Source organism: Elephantulus edwardii, unplaced genomic scaffold (genome assembly GCF_000299155.1).
Source record: "Elephantulus edwardii isolate Elephantulus edwardi_28Jun2011 unplaced genomic scaffold, EleEdw1.0 scaffold00033, whole genome shotgun sequence".
Classification (NCBI taxonomy): Eukaryota; Metazoa; Chordata; class Mammalia; order Macroscelidea; family Macroscelididae; genus Elephantulus; species Elephantulus edwardii.
In genome coordinates, this window is record NW_006399783.1 from 7,912,554 (window position 1) to 7,919,512 (window position 6,959).

General features: G+C 40.6%; 1 pseudogene; it reads right to left on the minus strand.

The window, feature by feature from the left end:
* Positions 1-2,998: 2,998 nt before the first annotated feature.
* LOC102861143 lies at positions 2,999-6,587 on the minus strand (annotated as a pseudogene).
* Between the last annotated feature and the right edge of the window lie 372 nt (positions 6,588-6,959).

Consider the following 6,959-nt stretch of genomic DNA (forward strand, 5'->3'; position numbering starts at 1 on the left):
TCTCCAGAGAGACACCATTGCTCTTCAGTACTTTGGAGAGGTCCCTAACAACAGACTTTCCCATCGCAATACATCTTTTAATTTCCTGGCTGCTAGTGCCAAGAGTGTTGACTGTGGAGCCAAGCAAACTAAAGCTGTAAACAAATATTCTTTGAAGTATGCAGCTATTCTTACTGTCCATTGTTAAGTTGTTCCCTTCCTGTTAAAATAAACTCCTGGACCCTATAGCTCCTAGTAATCTTTCAAGTTGCTGATGATACTTTGATCATGTTATTTTAAAAGCATAATGCTCAAGGCAAACTCTTCTTACTTATTAAACTAAACTATTGTTTGGTTTTAAGAAGATATCAAGGGATACTTTTTAAAGTTTAAAAATTATTTCAAGGCAATAGTTTTCAGAGTTCATAGATTCCTTCACCCCAGAAAGTCTGAAGTACATGCTAATTTGAAATTATGTTCTACATTTTCCCTCTTTTGATCTAAGATTCTCCTACAGAATCTTAGATTCTTTGGTTTAGTGGATTAAGGCATGATTTCATACACAGGAATATTTGTAGAAAATAGCTACTATGGCAGGTAGGAGTTGATGAATAATTTTTCACAACTAGTATTATTAGAACCTGTAATGGCAAATATAAAGGGCTCATGAGTGGCTCCCCTCAAGAGAGAATGCTCAGAGCATGTTCCATACCTGGATTAGCCTCTGGAATGTGCCAATTCATTTATCTAATAATGTGGTTAGTGCTTCTGTTCTACCTCCTAGTGATTACGTAGTGCTTCTGAATCTCAAAATCTTGCAAGAGATAGTTCAAAACAAAATTGTCTCTACTACATGGAACAAAAGAAGAAGGAGGGTCAGGACTTGGAGAAGATGTGGAATGTGTGACTAATTGACTCTGTGGACAACTTGCTTTTTGCCCTGAGACCAGATGTCAAACATGCCTGGCTACACACTACTGAACATTATGAGGGGTTTCATTGTTCATAAGTTTTCTGAGCAACCACCAATTATGCAACTTTTGCCAGCTCAACTTTTTACAAGTATACAACTTAGAGATAGTAATTATACTAATTGCTTACTGTAGCTAAATTCTTCAACTCCCGGTTCTAAAGGTCATGTCCTAAGATATGCTCAAAGGTGATGGGAATTTCACAAAAGCATGATGGCTAGAGAGTCAAAGAATTTGCTTATTCTGTTGGTAGAAGTGAGTGAAAAATGGCCTGGTTAAACAATTTAAGAAACACTGTGCAAGGGGTTGTTGTTATTGTTATATGCCTTCCAGTTGTTCACGACTCATAATGACCCTATGTACAGCCCTATATCCTGCTCTATCTGTCAATCTTATTGTCTCTGACACACCTACCCCCATTACCCAAGTCACTGAATCATTCCATCTCATCGAGGGTCTTCCTCTCCTGCGCCTTCCGTCCACTCTCCCAAGTATGATGTCCCTCTCCAAGGACTAGTCTCTCCTTGCAACATGTCCAAAGTATGCCAGACAAAGCTTCAGAGTCCTTGCCTCCAAGGAGCATCCTAGTTTCATCCTTTCTAGGATGAACCTGTTTTGTTCTAGCCGTCCATGGTATATTCAATACTATTCTCCAGCACCATCGCTCAAAGGCATCAATTCTCCTTCTATCATCCCTAGTCATTGTTCAGCTTTCTGACACATAGCAAGTAATTGCAAAGATCATGGCCTGAATCAGGAGCACCTTAGTCTCCAGACTGACAATGTTGCTCTTCAATACTTTGGAGAGGTCTCTTACAGCAGACAATTTGTCTTTTGATTTCCTAGCTGCTGCTACCAAGAGTGTTGACTGTGGAGCCAAGCAAACTGAATCTCTTCATTGTGTATCATGATGCTACCAAAAAGCCCAGTGGCGACAATCTGTCTGTCTTCTTTATGTTGAGCTTCAATCCATATTGAAGACTACAGTCCTTGACCTTCTGAAGCAAACACTTCAAATCCTCCTCAGTTTCGGCAAAAGATTATGTCATCTGCATAACGCAGATTGTTGATGTGTCTTCCTTCAACCCTGATGCCAAGGTAGAGGATTGAATTGAAGCAGAAAGTGTTGGCTCTTGCAAGAGACAAAGTCAAGACTTGAGTTTTCAAACACAACATTGCTAAAAGTAATCCCATATGGAGTTCACAGAGAAACCCCACTGTGATTATAGAGTGTTGCAAAGCAGGAAGTATTCCTGGTGGTGCTATCAAGCTGTGCTGGATGGAATATACTGCATATCCCCACCACCAGCCCTCCAACAATGGCAGAATTCCTTCAGGCTTCACTAAAATGTATATGTGTTTTCGTTACCAGCTAAACACTTCTGTAGGCAGATGTAGAAAGGGTAAGTGTATATACAAATTTGTTGAAACTGCAGATGCCTTGCCATATCTTTTTCAAGATGAAACCATATATGAAATATTTCAAATAGAAAAAGTTGGCCTAATTTTACAAATGACTGCTTCTTCTTTAGGTCCTCTCTCTTGATTGTGCTGCAGTATGAAAGTTAAATTGTTGGTAAACAACCTACAGATCACTTTAACTGAGACAGATCAATTTTGGGTCTATTGGGTGGGTTGTGAAAAAGAAATGAAGTAATTTTTGTTGTATTAGTTGCTGTAGAATCAGTTTTGATTAATAGAGACTACATTACAATAGAACAGAACATCACTGGGTACTGCCTCCTCTTCCCAGGGAATGAGATGCTTAAATCCATGGCCACAGTCACTGTGTATTTTTTTCCCTCCTGATGTTATTATTCAATTTTTTCTATTTAGTCTTCAGTGGTTGGGAATTCTAGCTTCCCAAAACGAGAGTCAGTCAAGCTGGTTGTTGTTGGAAAGGGATGGGTTGGAAGATTGGGATGGGAGCAGGGAGACCCCACTCTGCTGGTGGTCCAGGATGGAGAAGAGGAACTGTACTTCAGAGCCTGGGGTATAGTGGGAAAGGGATGAGGCAGGAGCGGCAAGCCAGGGCGAGGCCACCCACCTCAGTCCCCAGCTTCATTCTCTTCTAATGTTTTCCCACTGGTTGCATTCTCTGCAGTCTTGGAGGCCTTCTTTTATTTATTTTTCTGAGTTTTCTCACTTGCAGAACTCTGGAGGAGGGCCTTCAGCTCCCAGGACAGCCTCAAAAGGACCACTGTTTATCTTCATAGGACCATTGGGCATGAGCAGAACATTACATTTAAACTGGGCAATGAACTCACCCTTCTCATAGAGAACATCAAATGGTTGTAGTAGTTGATGTTTGGTACATTCCATCACACCCATCCGGGCTGCCTTCTCATCGTCAGATGCTCTTCAAGTAAATGGCCCATTTTGTAATTGTGTTATCAGTCTTTTTCTTGTGGAGGCCCAGAAGTATTCTGTAAACTTTCGTTATAAGACTCTTGTTTGAGATGGTATTACCAAATGTTTGTTCCCTGTCTATAGTTTTTCTTTGCTTTCCTGTTGGAAAAAGTGTTTGATGCACATATGTATTTAATCGTTAGAAGGTCTCATGCAACAGTTTTAGCCTCTTCAGATTGTGCATTTCTGGTTGTATTTGACAATCTCTTTATACCTTGGACTAGCACTTCTAAGCTTGATCCCAGTTTGTCTCTTATGAACATTATGGCTTTGGGCTTAATTCCCCGGTCTCTGATCCACCTTGAGTTGATTTTTGTGTATGGTGTGAAATGTGGATCCTGTTTCCGCTTTCTGCAGGTGGAAGTCCAGTTTTGCCAGCACATTTGTTGAAGAGCCTATCATTTCCCATTTGATAGCTTTGATTTCCTTGTCAAATATTAGATGACCATAGAGAGCTGGTTCTATTTCTGGGTTCTTAATTCTGTTCCATTGGTCTATGTGCCTGCCATTGTACTAGTACCATGCTGTTTAGGTTACTACTGCTGTGTAGCAGATTTTGAGGTCAGGGAGTGCTATGCCTTCAACCTCATTTTTATTTCTCAGAGGTATTTTGCTTATGTGAGGTCTCTTGCCTCTCCAAATAAAATTAATAATTTCCTTTTGAATCTTCTTGAAAAATTAATTTGGTATCTGGATTGAGATTGCATTGAACATGTAGATTGCTTTTGGTAGGATTGTTATTTTCACAATATTGAGTCTTCCTATCCATGAACAGGACACATTTTCCCATTTCTTTAAGCCTGTTATTGTATCTTTCAGAAATGTTCTGTAATTTTCTTTGTATAGGACTTTTGTCTCTCTAGTTAGGTTCACTACCAAGTATCTCAATTTGTGGTTGGGTATTTTAAATGATATTGCTTTCTTGATTTCCTTCTCTGAGTTCTCTTTGTTACTGTAGTGAAATCCTACTGATTTTTGGATATTGATCTTATATCCTGCCACTCTACTAAACCAGCCTATTAACTCTTAACAGAAAGACATGGAAAGAATTTTCACAGACAAAGTTATTTTAATGGCAAACAGACACATGAAGAAATGCTCCGAATCACTGGCAATAAGAGAGATGCAAATCAAAAGCACAGTGAGGTACCATCGCACTCCAGTAACAGTGGCAAAGTTTAACAAGGCAGCAAATAATAAATGTTGGAGAGGATGTAGGGAGGAAGAAACTCTTATACATTATTGGTGAGATTTTAAAATGGTACAACCATTCTGGGGGGCAGCTTTGTGCTTCCTCAAAAAGCTGAACACAGAAATTCCATATGACCCAGCTATTCCACTACTTGGAATATACCCTGAAAAAATGAGAACTGGTGCACAAATGGATATTTGTACACCAATGTTCATAGCAGCATTATTCACCATTGTAAGAACATGGAAACAGCCACAAATGTCCAACCACAAATGAATAAAATGAGAAATTATGGTACATTCACACAATGGAATACTACGCAGCACGCAGGAGTAATGATTTTGTAAATTATTACCTAACTTGGGAGACACTGGAGAGCATTATGCTGAGTGAACTCAGTGCCACAAGGGTGAGTATTATTTAAAACCATTACTTATAGAATGCATATAAGGATCCAAGAGGGGTGTGAGAGGGTGGAAGCAGAGGGATGAGTTTGTGTGTATGTGTAGAGGGGGAGGATAAATCATGGGGTTGTACAATTTCACGGGGGTGGGTTGAGGAAAATTGAAAAAATTCTTTCTTAAAAACAATATATTTTAAATTTGTAAATAAACTAGTTGTTGTTGTTGTTTTTATGTGCCGTCGAGTCGCTTGTGACTCATAATATGTACAACAACCCTAAACTCTGCTCTGTCCTGTGCCAATAGCACTGTCTCTGATACACCCATCCCAATTACCCCAGTCACTGAATCAATCCACCTTATGAGGGTCTTCCCGTCCTGCGCTGTCCATCCACCCTCCCAAGCATGAGTCCCTCTCCAAGGAGCGGTCCCTGCTTATAACATGTCCAAAGTATGTTAGACGGAGCCCCAGTATCCTTGCCTCCAAGGAGCCACCCATTTAACCCTTTCCAGGATGAATCTGTTTGTTTTCCTAGCAGTCCATGGTACCCTCAATACTCTTCTCCAGCACCACAGCTCAAAGGCATCAATTCTCCTTCTATCCTCCTTGGTCATTGTCCAACTCCCTGATGCATAGCAAGTGATTGCAAAGACCACAACCTGTATCAGATGCACCTTAGTCTCCAGAGAGACACCAAGAATAAACTAATAGAAAATAAGAATAATGGAATAATAAGAATAATAGAAAATAAGAATAAACTAAGAATAGTTTAAGAATAAACTAGTAGAAAAATGAGGAAAAAAAAGTAAATTGCATGGCATCAAAATTTCTTCCCACCTCACTAAACAAGGCACATGAAATTTTCATTTTCAGGCCACACTGTTTGGAGGGGTCTTGTTTATAAAGGGTAGCTCTCTGTTCTGCATCTTTGGCCTTTCCTTCCCCTGAGCTGACAAGAATATCAACAGCATTTACCTTTTGTGCCTCAAATTCAGCCTTCTCATGGTCCTTCTTCTGCTGCTCTGTTGGATTTTGGATAATGGTTTTTTCTCCATTGATGACAGGCTGCTTCAATTGGTGTGACAGCATACCATCTATTGGTGTGCACTTAAATGAGTGGGCAACTTTGTCCCGGGCTTCTTTCTGCCACTTGTGTGTTCTCGTTTCCAGGTTTGACCACATAGTACAAGGGTGAGCTGCTTTAATGACATTTGCTTTCTGTCTGGTAACTAGAGTTCCCTCAGCTACATCAGCCACAAAAGTGTAAGCCACATTAGCAATAAAGCCATCCACATGGACTCCAACATCATTTTTTACCAAATCACCTCCTTTGAGAATATAATTCTGGTTGTTCTTCAAAGGGGGAAAAGCGACATACACAGTTATTTACTGAAATGTTTGTGGGGAAAGCAATGCCTTTCTTTATTTCCTTTTCTTTCTTGAAGATTTTCCCTGTTTCTTCCATAATCGTGGCATCACCTTTTTCCACACAGGCTCGGTACTGACAAACCTGAGCTGGAAGCTTCCACCAAAGACCGAAGTGCCTGGTTGGCGATGTCGCTTCCCATCTTATACTTGATCACAACTAGGTTCTCGGTGATAGTTTGCTCCTGCTGCTGATCCTCACCCAACATCTTTCCACTACCACCACCGCAGCTTCGTTTGCCCTCAGCAGCCGCCTTTCTTACCAGCTGCAGACTGTGGCGAGAGACTCCTCAGTTCACAAGGAGAGTTCCAACAACAGAGCAAACAAAAGAGCAAGCAGGCCAGGCAGCTGCAGGGCAGGTGTGAGCGTGACTGTGTATTTTAAGTCTTCCAACCTAGAAACTCACCTTCCAGCATGACATTGGGCAGCATTCTGTTGTGACCTAGAATGTTCACCGACTAATTTTTGGAAGGGGATCACCAGGCTTCTCTTCTTGGTCTGTCTTAATCTTAAAGCTCCTCTGAAACCTGTTTTTTATGGGGCCCCTGTTAGAATATAAAGGAAGACATAGCCTATAGAA